At 41.2% G+C, this 18,284-nt stretch overlaps 1 protein-coding gene across 4 annotated transcripts in view; it reads left to right on the forward strand.

Annotated features, from left to right (window-relative positions):
* The window catches only part of NRXN3 (neurexin 3), a 1,738,382-nt gene that overhangs the window by 1,103,973 nt on the left and 616,125 nt on the right, over nucleotides 1–18,284 (forward strand). The gene's annotated exons all lie outside the window — the stretch shown is intronic.

Genomic DNA, 18,284 nt, shown 5'->3' on the forward strand with positions numbered 1-18,284 from the left:
GGGTTTCAGATCTCTACTTGAGAAACTGGCACTGTTATCTTAGATCGGTATCCTCTATTCCTCGTATTTGAAGCAGAGAATATCAGATTTCCCTAATTGTGAGCTTTTGTGGAATCTAGGATTGAATATTTGCCCTGGAGAACCTAAGGGCCATGAAACTAGAGAGTATATAATAACCCCATCCTCCTTCTTGGAAAAGGGAAGGACAAAAAGCCTTATCTCAAGAGTGCTTGAGGCGGAATACTTAGTTTATACATATATTAAATGCATTTTTTCCCCTGTGTATCCCATCCATCTCTGTTTCTCCCTGTCTTTCTGTGTGATCTGTGTCTGTCTCTCTCACACACACTTCTCAGCACAGTTCTTCTACCTGAAGGAATGTTAGGAAAAATGATAGGATTTGATCTTATAGAATAAGGTCAAATAATTTTGACTTTATAAAACACTGGGGGTTGTTCCAAGGCAAGGTCAAAGTGCTCAAACTCTCGGAGTTGTCTTATCAGCACTATTCCTAATAGCAACGACTGTTTCCATGAGTCAAGGGTGGGTACCACCACTTTCTGTGATAACACTTAGGAGACTGTTAGCAGTTACACCGAACTCCCCCGGGCTGCCAGCTCCGAACAAAGTCCCCAGCGCCATTTCCGGTGGTAGCGCGCCCCCTAGCACTTAATTCTCTTAAGCTGCGAATGGTCTTCCCTTGGAAGAGTTGCAGCAAAGAAATGGGTGGACTTTTATCAAAAAATGTTTAAAGCTCCGTGTGTGTGTGTGTGTGTGTGGTGTGTGTGTGTGAGAGAGAGAGAGAGAGAGAACCACTGAGGTTGCCTGATTGACTTTAGGGTTATGAAGTTCACATTTTAGTTTATTGCTAAAACGAAGAGGTTTTGGCAGCTGTCTGCTTGGAATTTAATTTGGGTGGCCCACCTTGGCTTTAGATCAAAGCATCTGCATGTCTGGGAGGAAGGTGGTAGGCTCAGGCAGCAGAATATAGGAGCACATCCCTTCAACCTCTCTCCGAAGGCAGGGAGGGCGAGAGGGAGGTGTGAGATCTTTTAAAAATAAGACACGCTGTTAAATTCCCTGCCAACCTCCGTTCATGCTGAGTGGAGTGTAAGTAACAAGTATCAGATAGTTCCTCCAGATGTCAGCTATTTAAAGAGGCACGTGATGGCAGTTCTGCGGTCCGCAACTGTCTTTCTCAGCCCTGGTAACCGTCATGGAGGTGGTGATGGTAGTGATGGCTGGTACTGGAGGTGCGGACCTACCTTCAAGAAACTTCTGTCGACGGCAAGTGCGTGAGAGAATGTGTTTGTGTATTTGGGAAATAAAAAAGTTAGGCAGGAGAAGAAATGACTGAATAAATAACTCCAGAAGGCCATCATATTAAACTTAGTTCAAGTAACATCTGATTTTTAAGTATGAAGCAAGAGGAACATCAGGAAACACCTCCCACCCATAAAAATTATTTTATTATCCTGGAGAAATTGACTTATAGGCAAAGAAATTGTACAATGAAATGAAGGATTCTTCAAATTCAATTTTAAACTTTTCCTATGGTTTTACCTAAAGCAAACAGCCTGAAAACAGGCAGCATGAGACTGTTTTCTTCTATAATATTCTGAATCCCAGTGGTTAAGGACTTTATTAGAGAAAGTAAATTGACCTATGTAAGATATTGATAGTAATGATTAGAGTGAAGAAATATGATCAGTTTTGTTTCTTGTTTTCAGAATGTGTAGCATTGGTGTTTTAATCTTTACTATAGAAAATGCCTGCTCCCCTCCACACGCTCTTGTGGTGTTGCCTTACCACATTCATGCTTAAAACTTTCTGCAGAAGGTTATAATTTAAAAAAAAAAGAAAAACAACAACAATTTGTTCTTCAGTTTCTATGAATTCAGACGATTTTTTTTTTCTTAATTCAGATCTGAGCTCTGTTCTTTCATCTTCTGGAACTCCTGTAGATATTGAGTTTTATCATTTGTCTGAGGGTTAGATCTTCTGGTTTTGTGTGGAAATAAAATAAGCTCGCTTCAGCTCTTGGCTTATTGTCGGTGGCAAATTTACTTAATGAGTCCTTCCTTTCTCTTTGGAGATGACATTCACGCAAATCACCCTACTTACTACCTTGCATGAATCACACACCCAAATAAACAGGTAGTCTGAGAAAAGGTAGATGTGTCATTGAGTAAAGGTAGCATTTCTAGCAAAGAATATTTGGTATTTTTCTTCAACTCTCATATCTCTCTCTTCTGAGGAGCAAAATGGAGGTATCTTTTGGTCATATCAAGCACAGGGGGATCAGATGTCCTTCAAACAAATTGACTTGGAGAGAGACAATGGCCAAGGGTTTTGCTTTTTTTTTCCCCCTTGCCTTTTGTTTTCTGGATTCTTCTGCAGGCATCCCAGGTTGACACATTTGCAGAAAGAGATAAGAAGCAACCAAACAGAGGAGAAGCACAACCTGTGGAGTCCCTGTGTGACAGCTTGTGCATGGTCCCACCGTCCTGTCTTTAGTTAGCCCCTTGGTGGGCCGGAGAGACTGATCTTTTGTGGATGAAGTTAAACAAAACACTGTGTGTCAAAAGGAAGGGCCTTCCTTATCTGCTGTTTCCAGTGATAGGAGAGGAGGTGTTGGTTTTTCTTCCAAGCTCTACTCCAGCCTGTCTTCCTCCCTTCAGAGCCACATTGTCACACAGAAAGCTGCTGTCTTTCAGAGGATGGCTGATCTGCTGTCCGCCCTTGCAGCTTCTCTCCTGTTTCCCTAAGACCCTTTCTCTGCAGAGATCAGCATTCTTTTTTCTCAAATCAATAGTAATGGTTCAGTTTTTCCTATGTATATATAATTTTTTTTTCCACTTCAACTTGGAGTCATAATATTGAATGAGCCTGAGATTGATATTCTGGGGTCTTTTGGATGGAGTGGGGTGCTATTGTCAGCATATTCCACAGAAAGGTTAGAATTTGGTAAGAAAGTCTGTTTTCTTCTATTCATTCTTACCCACCCTTCTCTTTCCCTGACCATGGTGTGAAGAATGGCATTTAATCAACTGTTCAGTTCAGTTGAGTCGCTCAGTCGTGTCCTACTCTTTGTGACCCCATGAACCACAGCACGCCAGGCCTCCCTGTCCATCACCAACTCCTGGAGTCCACCCAAACCCATGTCCATTGAGTCGGTGATGCTATCCAACCATCTCAACCTCTGTCATCCCTTTCTCCTCCTGCCCTCAATCTTTCCCAGCATCAGGCTCTGTTCCAATGAGTCAGCTCCTCACATCAGGTGGCCAAAGTATTGGAGTTTCAGTTTCAACATCAGTCCTTCCAATGAACACAAGGACTGATCTCCTTTAGGATGGACTGGTTAGATCTCCTTGCAGTCCAAGGGACTCTCAAGAGTCTTCTCCAACACCGCAGTTCAAAAGCATCCATTCTTCGGTGCTCAGCTTTCTTTATAGTCCAACACTCACATCCATACATGACTACTAGAAAAACCATAGCCTTGACTAGACAGACCTTTGTTGACAAAGTAATGTCTCGCTTTTTAATATGCTGTCTAGGTTGGTCATAACTTTCCTTCCAAGGAGTAAGCATCTTTAAATTTTCTGGCTGCAATCACCATCTGCAGTGATTTTGGAGCCCCCCAAAATGAAGTCTGACACTGTTTCCACTGTTTCCCCATCTATTTCCCATGAAGTGGTGGGACTGGATGCCACGATCTTAGTTTTCTGAATGTTGAGCTTTAAGCTAACTTTTTCACTCTCCTCTTTCACTTTCATCAAGAGGCTCTTTAGTTCTTCACTTTCTGCCATAAGGGTGGTGTCATCTGCATATCTGAGGTTATTGCTATTTCTCCTGGCAATCTTGATTCCAGCTTGTGCTTCTTCCAGCCCAGCATTTCTCATGATGTACTCTGCATAGAAGTTAAATAAGCAGGGTGACAATATATAGCCTTGACGTACTCCTTTTCCTATTTGGAACCAGTCTGTTTTTCCATGTACAGTTCTGACTGTTGCTTCCTGACCTGCATACAAGTTTCTCAAGAGGCAAGTCAAGTGCTCTGGCACTCCCATCTCTTTCAGAATTTTCCACTACCAGAGGGCAATTGCTGATGAATTTGAACTGTGGAATGACACTGATTATGGGTTGCCCTGAAATTTACTCAAACCTTGCAAATATAGTTTCTATTTCACATTTTTCTAATATTTGTGATAAGTGTATATATATATGTGTGTGTATGTGTGTGTATTTACCTTATTAATAAGGTAATACCGTATTATTACCTTAAAATGATACCCAGTCGTGTTTCTCACATACAAGTATACATGTACTATGTATTTAAAGAGGATCCATAGCTCTGTACATTCTGTTTTTTAGGGGTCTAACTAAAATTAAATAATATTATAAGAGTGGAAAATGAAAGAAAAATTTTAGGGTCCCATCAGATAGGAAGGATGATCTGTCTTAAAAGAGCATTAAAAATAAAGTGATTAATTAAAAAAATGAAATGGATAAGGAAACTCTCCTCCACTTAAGGCCCAGAGAACTAGGCTAAAGCAGCGAACAGAGAAACACACGTCGAAGAGTCCTTTTGACAAGTCCCTCACCCCACCCCCACAACCACCCACAACATAGGTGTGTATTGTCTCTGCATGATTTAGTACCGGGTGCTATTCTGCAGTTCTCAGTCTGGGGGCTGAATTCTTCAGCATCCTTGCCACGTTGCAAAAATAGAAAGCCCCATATCACAGTCATACCACCGCCCCACTTGCCACCTACGGCCCAACAGAAGAGCAGGCGAGCCTCAGTTTCCAAAAATGTTCTGTATTCCAGAAGTTCCTTGAATTCTCAGAACTCAGATGATGTTTTTCCCAGGGATACAATGGATTCTATTTCCAGAACTCGAGCACCTACTAACCCAGAACATTCCCCATATCCTAGTCCAGCATTACGACTATTGCCAGGTACCTGGCAACCTAAGAAGTGTTGTCAGAAGGGCTGTGTATTTGGAATTCTAGTTCGGGGTGCTCGTGACGTATTTATTATGGCTGCAGATTTGATAACAAGGTCTGGGCTACCAAACCGTGTACTTTCTGTCTCCGCATATTCCAGGAAGGGTAGCTCTTGTGTCTGTGTCAAGGTGGCATTGAAGAGGGAACTCCAGGACAGACAGACAGAGGCTGCAGCTGGGAAAGTTGGGGTGAGGTGCTGCTCTGGATTCTCTGGGACGGAGTGAAGCGGGGAGTTAGGTCTGTCTGAGGGGACGGATCACAGCATGGGGATGGGGAGATGGCGGGACGGGGTGGAAGTTGAAGGAGTGGCGCTTGTGTGGTTAATGGAGACTAGTTCAGTGGAATTCCACACGTTTTGTTCAGCACCCAATCCTCTGAGTGCCAGAAAAGTGAGCAGAGTTGAGTGACACTGTTTCCACTGTCCTTTCCATCTGTGAGGGGAGGAGACAGACATGCATATATGTGGGTTAGCATTCGTGCTGAGGACCTCTTCTGTCCCAGACCTGAAATTCAGTTAGAATGCAGGAAGGAGAGCTTTATTCTGATGGAAAGATTAGGGAACATTGGATAGAAGAGGAAGCATTTAGGGGTAGGTCTGAGGATCTCACTTCCCTGGTCTCACCCAGGAAGAGGGTGGGTGAGATCCAAGTCCAGAGGTGGGCGCTACAGGGGAGGGGTGGGCAACCAGGAGGAGAGGCCTGGAGAGTGTCCAGGGTTAGAAGGGATGGGCTTCTCTAGTGGCTCAGCTGGTCAACAACCTGCCTGCCATGCAGGAGACCCCGGTTCGATTTCTGGGTCAGGAATATCCCTTGGAGAAAGGATGGGCTACCCACTCTACTAATCTTGGGCATCTTCCCACAATGCGGGAGACCTAGGTTCAATCCCTGGGTGGGGAAGATCCCCTGGAGGTGGGCATGACAACCCACTCCAGTATTCCTGCCTGGAGAATCCTCATGGACAGAGGAGCCTGGCAGGCTACCGTCCTTTGGATCATAAAGAATTGGACATGACCGAGTGACTAAGCACAGCACAGCATAAGGCATGGTTTTACCTTCTAGAGTGGATTTCCCTCTTCAGTACCATGTACCCCTCCTTGTTCCCCAAAGAAACTCCAGCCCTGCAGGCAAATAGTAGCATAGTAGGCAAGAAGGAGTGAGGATTGGAGAGGGCACTGGGGAGAGAACCTGGGCTTTGAGAAGCTAGAAGGTAGGGCTAGTGGTCAAGGAGATTTCCCCAATCCCTGCCTGTCCTCTGGCCCAAATGCCACCCAGCTCATGGTGGCAGTCTCAGATCCAGATCAGGTGGGGGAAGGGAAAGAAAAACATGGCTTTGGAATGCAGATTATGTCTTAGGGTATCTCAGACGTCGGCACAGGGGAACATGGGAGAAGACGATTTTGAGCCAATGGGGAGGACCTGGAATGCTGGTTCACACGTTGCATGAAATTGGTTGTAAGACAGGGACTACCTTGGTGGTCTAGTGGTTAAGACTCCGTGTTTCCAAGGCAGGGGGCATGGGTTCCATCCCTGGCTGGGGAACTAAGATTCCACATGCCACTCAGTGTGGCCACAAAAGAAAAGAAATTGGTTGTAAGAAAGACTGGCTCAGTCTGTATTTTGTGAAGTAATTACTAAGACCCCTCGTTTCCTTTGGGCCCTCCCGCCCACCACTTCCTCTAAAAGCACAAGTGAAGTGCCTGGTTCTCCAATGTCTCTCCATGCATATAAATCCCCTTTGTTACAGTTCAGCTGCTCAGTTGTGTCCGACTCTTTGTGACCCCATGAACCGCAGTACACCAGGCCTCCCTGTCTATCACCAACTCCCAGAGTTTACCCAAACTCATGTCCATTGAGTCAGTGATGCTATCTAACCATCGTTACAGAGGCCAAGGCTATGGGTGCTCGCTGATCACTGAATTCTGAGACAAGGGGGAAAAGAAGGAGTAGAAGGAGAATCTTTGCAGGTTTTTTTTTTTTTTTTCAAAAGTGTAAGGCTTCTATTGGCAAACTGAAATGCTCATTTCTGCATCGGGAATTAGGGAGGAAAACAGATGCCACAGAGAGGCAGTCATCCTGACTACAAGTGCTGTACTCAGAAGAGACCCTTCAAAGCAGAGCCAGCTCCGCATTTCAGAAAAGGCAGGTGGCTGTCGACCTTCACAGAGGCCTGGGGAGAGTGGATGGTTCCTGGTTGATAGGTACAAGGTGAGGGAGGAGGTGGCTGGCTCTCAGCCTCCACTCTTCTGTCAGCTGTTAGGGCCTGCCTCTGTGACTGCTCCCTGGAAAAGGACAATGCAACCCACTCCAGTATTCTGGCTGGGATAATCCCCTGGACAGAGGAGCCTGGTGGGCTACAGTCCATGCAGTCACAAAAGAGCTGCCCGTGACTGAAGCGACGGAGCAGACAGGCAGCGCACACACACTGTGACCACTGCTGGAATTCCAGCTGCGAGATCTCTGCAGCTGGCGGTTAGAGGCTTGCATGCTGTAAATGTATGTGTGTGTATGTGTGTGTGTGTGTGTGTGCCCACACACTCTCTCTCTGGCCTCCATGCTTGATTCCAGTCTTAATAATGACCTACTCAGCGAAATGGAATTCTAATCATTCACTGTCTCTTGACCATTGCCAAGTAGAAGGACACAAAGTCTTTATATTAAAATTCAGAGCAACTTAGAAGCCATCATTTGGAGCCTTACACATCATTCTTTGATGGAGTGCTCTTATTAGCCACGTATACAGAAGCCTTCATGTTGTCGATCATACAATATCATGTCTCTATAACATGGTAGGTGAGTATTGGCATAAGTTTAAAAAAATTACCAAGCCTACTATCTAAATGAACATGCTAAATGTTGAGCATTACTTAGCATCATTATGCTTCAGAAGGTCTCTTTTGCCCTCAGTTCAGGTAACATGTTCAACTTCTATGAAAGCATATTTTCGTATAAAGTGTGTGTGTATGTGTGTGTGTGTATCTTATTCACTAATAATCAGAGATAAGCAGGATCATGTTAACAATTTAATTAGGAGGTAGGAGATATGGATTTTACTTTTACTCATGTTTTCATGCATCTTTGAGCACTTTCTCTTTCTACAACTCCATATACTCATCTGTAAAATGAGGAATTTGAAGTAATCAGTGGTTCTTAAATAATTTGGAGGTCATGAACTTCTTTAAAAATCTGAAGAAGTCTTTGCACTTTCTTTCCAGGAGAAAGAAAAAATACACAACCAGACTAAATTGAATTTAGTTTCAGGAAGGAGTTTTACTGACCATTTTCAAGGCCATCATATTCAGCCATAGATATTATGCAATACATAATATGTACTTTAGAATTGTACAGTTCCAAAGGGCACAGTTCATATAGACTAATGACACCCCTTCAGAGGTGGGCAAAGAGGTGGCCCTCTTTATAGCAATTCCTTAAACTCCAGGCTAAGAACTCTTGGGCCAAGTGAACTCTAAGAGTCTTTATGGGTCTTGTTGTTGTTCAATTGCCAAGTGGTGTCCAACTCTTTGCAATCCCATGGACTGCAGCACACCAGGCTTCCCTGTCCTTCACAGTCTCCTGGAGTTTGCTCAAACTCATGTCCATTGATTCAGTGATGCCGTCCAACCATCTCATTCTCTTTTTAAGGATCTGAATGTCCCTCATTTCACAGTGACATTATTATTTTCAAAAACCTTGCGTTAGCTCAAGCTTTGAAATAAAATACAGCAGACTAGGTGGCTTAAACAACAGAAGTGTACTTCCTCGTAGTGCTGGAAGTCCAGGATCCAGGTGCCAGTGCTGATGTCTCTCCTGAGGCTTCTCTCCTTGACTTGCAGATGGCCACTTTCTCTCTTGTCTTCACACGGCTCTTTTCTCCATAGCTGCACACTCCTGGTGATGCTGCTTCTTCCAAGGACACCAAACTTATTACATAGGATCCCACCCTTATGGCATCATTTAATTATAAGTATCCTTTCTCCAAAAACAGCCACATTTAGGGGTTAGAGTTTCAACATATGAATTTTATAGAAACACAATTCAGTTTATAATAAACCCCAAGTTGGTCAAGGCATTCCAGAGAGAAAGGTTAACAACTAGATGAATCAAAGCATCTTTTAAATCCCCTCATCTTTTAAATAGGCCTATCAAAAATTAGAATAACTATGCTGCTTTCTGAAGCAGGGATTTATAATTGATTATTTAAATCTTTATCCTGCTGTTCTTATTAAAGGGAACACTTTCACAGAGGTTTTTTTGTTTGTTTTCCTTTGTTTTGAATAGTACAACCAAACGAAACCAAACCTAAACAAAAAAAAAGCTATTTAAAAACTTGGTGGTGTAGAAATAAATTAACTTCATTTGGAACTGGTCATCAAGAGCCCTGGTCAAGGGTTATATGTACTGGGGAAAGGAATGAGTTTGGGGAGAAGAAATTATAATAACCCATAAATATTTTCAGTGTTTGTTTTCCTTTGGGCCATGCATGTAATCACCCTCCTGTGATGTAAACAAAAGCAACTGGAAGTGTCTTCCACATCTGGTACCTGGGGGTGGGGCAGCTAGGAGGGTTTCTATTTCTGCTAGTCCTGATTTTCCTTTCAACTGTAGGTGGGGGCTGAGGAGAAAAGGCCGAGAGTTCCTTGTAGTCTTTCAAAATTTATTATCGCTCCCTTAGTGTCATAATTAGTAACCACCATCCGGCTGAGTAACTCCCAAAGCCAACAACCGTCGTACACCCACCCCCTACCTCCCCTAGCCCAGGCACGAACTAAATAAGAGGTGTCCAGAGAGAGGAGGTTTAAAGAATGTGCTGGCTGTTGTTATTCCTAAAGCTTCACCGTGACTCTCTGGCTGTTTAATGTGTTTAGCAGTGACTCAGGCCTGTGAGTGACGTTACAGGCCCTCCAAGAGTATGCCGTGCCGCCCAGTAGCGCCCTGTCCCTACATCTTTCTCCTTTTGGATGCACCCACCTTTCTGTGTTCCTCTTCTCTACCCCGACAAGGTACACGATTTCAGGAAATGGCAACGATCAAGCACGATGCCTCCTGCTGTGATCTTTACACCCACACAGACGCACTCCCTTGGTTGAAGTGGCTCACTCTCTCCTTGAATTGGGCTGAAAGGGATGTCACTGAAGACGTCTCCTCTCACACCACCCCTCCCCTGTGGATTCTCTTCCCGATTGCTAGAGAATCCCCAGCAAACATTTTATCTTCTGCGTTCATCGGCTTGAAATTAACGAGTGAATGGTTGGCCACACCAGGCAGGAGAGAGGCACAGCAGGAGAGAGAAACAGTAGATATTATTATTCCAACATTGTGTACTTGTTGGCCTCAGAGTCTCTTATGCAGATTTAAATTTTAGAAAACAGATAGTCTATATGAGATAGCCCATTGTTGAGTGGCTTGATGTCTGGCAATTAATGTTAGAGCAAAAAATTAAGACCCAGTTATTTTCATTTCTCAAGGGCATGACAATGAGTCTCTCAATCCACCATATTAAACCACTGGAAATCATATATAACAGAGTCTCTTCTTCATTAAAACTTGGTTTAAGGGGACAAAAATGTGGTCTTTCTTCTGCTATAGCTTGTTAAAAGCCATCTGATTTTCTCTGGCTCCAAGTTTCCATATATATATGCTTTTTGTCATCCTCTTTTATAGCTTCAAAATAAGCTCCATGTACCTCACTGTTAATGATGATATTACTCATAGCAAAGATCTCTTTTGGAATATTGTTTCCAGGATTTTAACTTAGAGAGGATCAAACATCAGTGAGTGTCAGATGCATTCTCCTGGTGTATAGTCTCCAGATTGAGTAATACATTTTGAAAGTGTAATTGATTTTGTCAGGATCTAGGGTTTTGGAGTAAAGATTGGCAATCTCAGGAAATGAACATCATCTGTATTCATGAAGTAGTAACAAGATTGCTGTTAGTGTTCTGGGGACTCCTTTTGACCTACAAAGAGAAGGGAGCAAATTCAGAGATAAAGAGCTTGGCTGCCATTTGTGACAGAAATATAGGCAGTAATTTATTTACTTGCATTTCCTAAGACTCCAGTAATTTTATGAACAGCTACAAGTTATCTGAATATGAAATATTATAGATTAGCAACTAATTTAATGCAATCCCTGTGACCTTTCTATTTTCAGATAGTGAACACAAAATATTGTTTAGTTTGTAAAGTATCAATTGCATAGGTATTATAAGAGTCAATATATAATTAAAATACTTTGACTATCATTTAATTCTAATATATGTAATTAAAAGTTGTTTATATGAAATATATTAAACAGTTTGATCTCAGGTCACTTTCTGAAAGCATCCTTCTAATACTCCATTATATACAGAAAGTGGTAATTAAGGACATACAATATTTTTTAAACACACATGAATTTATCTCCTTTTATTTATCATTTTTATTTATCCAATTTTATTTCATTTTACTGATAAAATGAGAGATTATATACTTCATTCAGTCACAAATGTTACAGATTTTTGTAACTGATTTAGACACATTGTATTGTGGGCAAAACATATGGAGTGAAATTATTTATTCTTCATTATTTGCTTATTCTAATACATGACTCCTTTTTGCATTATGTTTCATAAGTTTTTAAAAGGGTGAGGGTTCATGCTAAGTCACTTCAGTTGTATCCAACTCTTTGTAATCCTGTGGACTGTAGCCTGCCAGGCTTCTCTGTCCATGGGATTCTCCAGGCAAGAATACTGGAGTGGGTTGCCATGCCCTCCTCCAGAGAATGACCCAGGGATCGAGCCCTTGTATCTTATGTCTCCTGCATTATCAGGCAGATTCTTTACCACTAGTACCACCTGGAAAGCCCTGTGAAATGGTGTGTGTGTGTGTGTGTGTAATTGTTCTGTCCAAGACTGCATGTATGTCCATTAATTCTGACCTGTTAATTATGCTTTTTAAAAGAGTAATAGCCTCTTTTTTCCTCCAGCTTATTCTCTAAGTTTTAACAAGAAGAATATAGGTCATCTATTCAATAAATAGTTATTAAGCTCTTAACATGGCTTAAGCATTGTTATAATTCCTGGAAATTAACAGTGATCAAAGGAACAAAAACATCTACCCCCATGGACTATACATTTTAGTGGGGATTTTGATCATGGATTTGTCATTTTTTCCAGTCTATCAATATGTGTTTTATATTTATTTTAGGTTATGTTATTAGGTATACACAGCTTCAGAACTGTTATATCCCCTCGGTTAATGGTTTTTCTTAAGACGCAATGATAACATTTTTGGTGATAACATCTGTTTTGTCCAACAATTATATTTCTGAATCTGTTTTCTCTTGATTAACATTTGCCAAGTATATTTGTTAGAATATTGACTTGAGGGTATGATAATTTCTCTAGGTCCTACACAGAAACACTTGCCAGGTGGCTCAGTGGTAAAGAATCCTTCTGCCAATGCAGGAAAGACAGGTTCGATCCGTGGGTCAGGAAGATCCCCAGGAGAAGGAAATGGCAACCCACTCCAGTATTCTTGCCTGGGAAATCCCATGGACAGAGGAACCTGGTGGGCTACCGTCCATGGGGGTCTGAAAGAGTCAGACATGACTTAGCACCTAAACAACAGCAACAACCACAGGCCATACGCAACCACAGGTTACTTTTTTCTTGTTTCTAGGTCATACTGCCTCAGGCCACTTACTAGTGTGCGAGAGATAGGAACTGTCTGTCTTTTTAAAACACAGTTATGTAGTCTCAATTAAAAAACAGCCAAATCAATGTCCTAATTAATATATCTGGCAAATGTCAACCAAAAGGAAGCAGATATAATGTCCTCATTCACTTGGTTGAAATTGGCTCATCTCCACATCCACCTTCCAGAAAAGGGACAAAGAAGTAGAAAACATGTGTCATTCTCTGAAGATGTGAGCTGGAAGTTGCATATATCACTTTATGGCATTCAGCAGTAGAACAGTAAATTCATTCAGACCATAGATTCTGTAAATAGATGATGTGGGTTCAGATCCTGGTTCTGCCATCTACCATCTATGGAAAGTGACAAAGTGGACCTCCTTTCCCCAGTTAAGACAGGGAGAAGAAGAAGTGTTAATAGCTCAGTCGTGTCTGACTCTTTGCGATCCCATGGACCATAGCCTGCCAGGCTCCTCTGTCCACAGGATTCTCCAGGCAAGAAAACTGGAGTGGGTTGCCATTCCCTTCTCCAGGGGATCTTCCCGACTCAGGGATCAAGACCCAGGTCTCTTGCATTGCCGGCAGATTCTTAATAGGGACAATAATAATACCTAACTTACATGCATTAAGGAAATATTGGTTATTATTCTCATTTTGAAGCCACCACAGACAAGTATTTGCTAGTGGTGGTAGTGGTAGTGATACAATGTTTACTTAGATTTAGGGCTATCATGCCAGTTCCTTTCACCCATCATTTCCTTTTGAATGCCACTCCTTTTCTCTGGGGTTGTTTTCTTTATACTGAAGTACAACCTTTCGCGATTATGCCAGTGATAGTCTGTGAATGGTAAGCTTTCTCAAACTTCTTTCACCTGAAAACGTGTTAGGTTTGCCTCCACTCTTAAAAATTTGACTTGCCTAATTAAATAAATCTAGATTGAATGGAAACTTTCTTTCAACACAAAGCTATTATAATTCATCGTCTTGTAAGTTTTACTTAAAAGTAACCTGTTGATTTTAAGATTTTTATCTTTAATTTTAGTGTTTAGAGTTTCATTATGACGAACCAAAGTGTGATGATGGGCACTCACACTCTCTTTTCCTACTTTAGGATCCTTTAGTAGAAGAACCTGGAGAAGGCAATAGCACCCCACTCCAGCACTCTTGCCTGGAAAATCCCATGGACCGAGGAGCCTGGTGGGCTGCAGTCCATGGGGTCGCTAGGAGTCAGACATGACTGAGCGACTTCACTTTCACTTTTCACTTTCATACATTGGAGAAGGCAATGGCAACCCACTCCAGTGTTCTTGCCTGGAGAATCCCAGGGACGGGGAGCCTGGTGGGCTACCGTCTATGGAGTCACACAGAGTCGGACACGACTGAAGCGACTTAGCAGCAGCAGCAGAAGAACCTACAGGGAGTTCACCTCAGTGCTCCGTGATGACTTAGATGGGTCAGATGGGGGTGGGGTGGGAGGGAGGTCAGCAAGGGAGGGGAGGTATGCATATGTGAAGCTGATTCACTTCATTATGCTGCAGAAACTAACACAGCATTATAAAGCAACTATAACCATCCCCTCCCCCCCAAAATATAAAGATAAGTAAAGCTCAAAAAAAATAATCTGTATTACTTAACTATAAAACAAATCATTATCTTTTTTTATTATTACCCTTTCCTTCTTTTCTAGAAATCTTAATAGTTGTATGTTGAAATTTTCATTTGATTTTTCATGGTTCTTACTCTCTCTTGTATTGTGTAAATCTTTTTCTGTCTGTGCTATATTCTGAAAGTTTCTTTAGTTCTTTCCTCCAGTTCATTAATTTTCTCTTCAGCTGCATTTACATAATCTATCCACTGACTTCTTGAAAAAAATTCACTGGCTGCGTTGCATTTCCAAATGACTTTAGCTCTTTATTAAGTATGCTCATTATCACATTATTTTTTTTTCTCACCTATGGTTTCTGCAATTTCTTTATTTAGTCATTTCAACCATTTGGGGGCAATTTCTTTCAGACTGTTCTGTTATCTCACATTCTTAGATTTCTTACTCTTCCAGTCCAGTGTCTGTTAACCCTCTCACAGTGGATAATCTTCTTACTGGATAATTTTTCTTCTTATAATCTTATTTTATGTTGATGTTGCTATAGGAGCTATGCATGCTATACTCTAGAGTAATATTCTAGAGAAATGTTTCAGCTTCTTCTGACACTGAAATGGTGTGTGATATTAAGTCATTTTCTGTCTCGATATCTCAGTTTCCCTAACTTTCTTAAGTGTCTTCTGAATACTTAACTATCTCTTTCTTATCCAAACCAGTTACTGAGGAATAATGACCTTGTCTTGGTTAGAGAGGGAGAGAGAAGTGTATTTTTGTTCAGGATTTTCAAGACACATGTCTTTATTTAGGGGAATTCAGTTTTATTTATGTTCAGTCCACCAGGATTCCCTGCTGGGAGATAAAGGACGATAGGGCAAGCAAGTCAGCATACTCTTCCCATAGCAATGAGCTTTTCACCAATGAAAAATATCCCCTTTGATCACAGGAACAGCAACTGTGTAGGTGTTGCTAGTGGGGGGGAAAACACAATAATCTTTGACGTTTAAAATAGAAACATAAAATTGTTAATTTGTCTAAAGACAACTTGCACTGCATGCAGTAATGAAAAATGAAGGTTTTGCGCAACAATACTAGATTGATTTTACAGAAGTCTCAAAGTTCTCATCTCGTTGCGTGAGGTTTCAAGAAACAATCCTGTGCTATGATTTTTGTAGGATGAAGGAATCAGGTTTGAACCTCAAAATAAAGCCAAGAGATTACATTTAAGTAAATGCAGAGGTTAAGGGCAAATTGAAATTTTAAAAGAAATTTTAATTGGTATTATATATAAATTTGAAAAGAAATTTAGAGGTTATATATTCCATCCACTCATTTACTGCAAGACAGCAACTTTAGTGTCCCTAAAATTGTCCCATTCCTGTGATAGAGAGCCTGCTATCTTGCAAGATATTCCTTCCAATTTGTAATAGTTCCAGATGTTGAAAAGTTCTCCCTTATAATGAGATGCTTGCATATGTTGTGGATATATTTTTTGGGGGGGAGATATATGTATATGTGTGTGTGTATAAATGTATACACTTTTGCATATATGTATGCATACATGCGTGTATATGTGTATGTATATATACATATGTATGTACACACTCACACATATATGCATACCCTATATATGTGTCTGTTTATATCTATCTATCTACCTATGAGATTTTCTCTCCTACAGTAGTTAAATGTATGTCAATACTATTTCACAAACATCCATTGAATGTCTTTTACTGTTCTGGTATTGTGCTAAGTTTGAGAGAGGGAATACTACAGTCTCCATTTTACTGATGAGAAAACAGGTTTTCAAAGGCTAGGCAACTTACCCAAGGTCACACAGCTATTAAATAAAGGAGCAAGGATTTGAACATAAGCTATCTGGCCCTAGAACTTAAGCTGTTTGACCCTCAGACCAGGCCCCAGTTCCCTACATGATTCCTCTATAAATTGTGTAAGGGATCCAGATATAAACCCAACTGATGATAAGAGAATGTGACAAATGTTAACAGAAGATAGGAAAAAACAACGAATTCTGCTTGTTCATATTGGAAATGGTAGATTTTGAAGACATAGATATCATCAGTGCCAAAATAGTGTTATCTTAAATGTTGTTTCATCTATTTTAAGAGCAGTCTATTTCTCTTGCTATGACACAAACTTACATCTCAGTATTCCCCTGTCCTCATCATCAGTTTTGGAAAGTGCTAAATCCTCAGTACCACAGAGAAATGCCCTTATTACTCATCTTGCAAACATTTTTGGAACTGCTTAGATAACACTTTTGTACCTTCTGTTTGGAGAACATTCATCTCATCTCTACCCCCGCCAAGACTTCTCTGTTAACTGGATGTAAGACTGCATGATATCAAAAAGAAAATGGCCAGTTATTTTATATCTCTGTCCCTCTGTCTTAGAAGATATACTCTTCATGGAATTGTGAGACAGATGCTTGTATAAGATGGATACTTAAACTATAGTGTTCCTAGGACTAAATGATAGTCTTATGAATTGGATCCAAATGAGTATTTTAGTATCTGAAAAGTAAGTGTGCCAGAGAAATTGAACAAAGGAAAACTCCTGGCTGTGCTGCAATGTAACTTTTTATTTATATGGTATTTATTTGACAACTCTGAATAACCCAGACCAGTCATTTGAGATGAAAAACATGGTTTCCAATATGTAAGTTTCTCCTCCTCTCCTCTCCTTTCCTCTTCCCTTCCCTTTTCCCATGACCTGTTTTTTGTTTGTTTGAAGTAAACAGCTGACACCTTTCTGAGATTTTCAAGATTTAGCAATCTAACTGACAAGAGAAAGCTAAGCTTAAAACTTGCCCCCTCCAGGAAGCCCTCTGTCGTTGATTCAACCCAACACTACTCATCTCCTTACATTGACATTTCTGCTTCTCTGCCTATTTGAAATCATTCAAGGCCTCACCATCCTCATGGTACCACGATACCATGGTTCATGGTAATAGTTAACCTAAGCATTTACAGTGTTCCTTTCAAATATATCTTCTCCTTTACCCCTTAAAACAATCCTGAGTTTTGATGTATTCATGTTTATACTATTTAGGAAATAGGCTCAGTGAGTTTAAAATAGCTGCTTTGAGGTCACAGTGAGTGGATCAGGATTTGAACTCTAGTCCTTTGACACTAGGGGCACCTGTCACCTTGTATATGAAGCCCTCCTCAGAGTCCCGTTTCCCCCCACAGCAGATTAACTCCATTCTCTATTCACGGAACAATAGACTGGTTCCAAATAGGAAAAGGAGTACGTGAAGGCTATATATTGTCACCCTGCTTATTTAACTTCTATGCAGAGTACATCATGAGAAATGCTGGGCTGGAAGAAACATAAGCTGGAATCAAGATTGCCGGGAGAAATATCAATAACCTCAGATATGCAGATGACACCACCCTTATGGCAGAAAGTGAAGAGGAACTCAAAAGCCTCTTGATGAAAGTGAAAGTGGAGAGTGAAAAAGTTGGCTTAAAGCTCAACATTCAGAAAACGAAGATCATGGCATCCGGTCCCATCAGTTCATGGCAAATAGATGGGGAAACAGTGGAAACAGTGGCTGACTTCATTTTTGGGGGCTCCAGAATCACTGGAGATGGTGATTGCAGCCATGAAATTAAAAGATGCTTACTCCTTGGAAGGAAAGTTATGACCAACCTAGACAGCATATTGAAAAGCAGAGATATTACTTTGCCAACAAAGGTCCGTCTAGTCAAGGCTATGGTTTTTCCAGTGGTCATGTATGAATGTGAGAGTTGGACTGTAAAGCTGAGCGCCGAAGAATTGATGCTTTTGAACTGTGGTGTTGGAGAAGACTCTTGAGAGTCCCTTGGACTGCAAGGAGATCCAACCAGTCCATTCAAAAGGAGATCAGCCCTGGGTGTTCATTGGAAGGAATGATGTTGAAGCTGACTCCAATTATTTGAGTGCATGTATTTCATGAACATGAGGTATACTGTAACTATGTGCAAGGAACCAGATGGAGTTCAGG

Source organism: Bison bison, unplaced genomic scaffold (genome assembly GCF_000754665.1).
Source record: "Bison bison bison isolate TAMUID 2011002044 unplaced genomic scaffold, Bison_UMD1.0 scf7180017864201, whole genome shotgun sequence".
In the NCBI taxonomy this organism is placed as follows: Eukaryota; Metazoa; Chordata; class Mammalia; order Artiodactyla; family Bovidae; genus Bison; species Bison bison.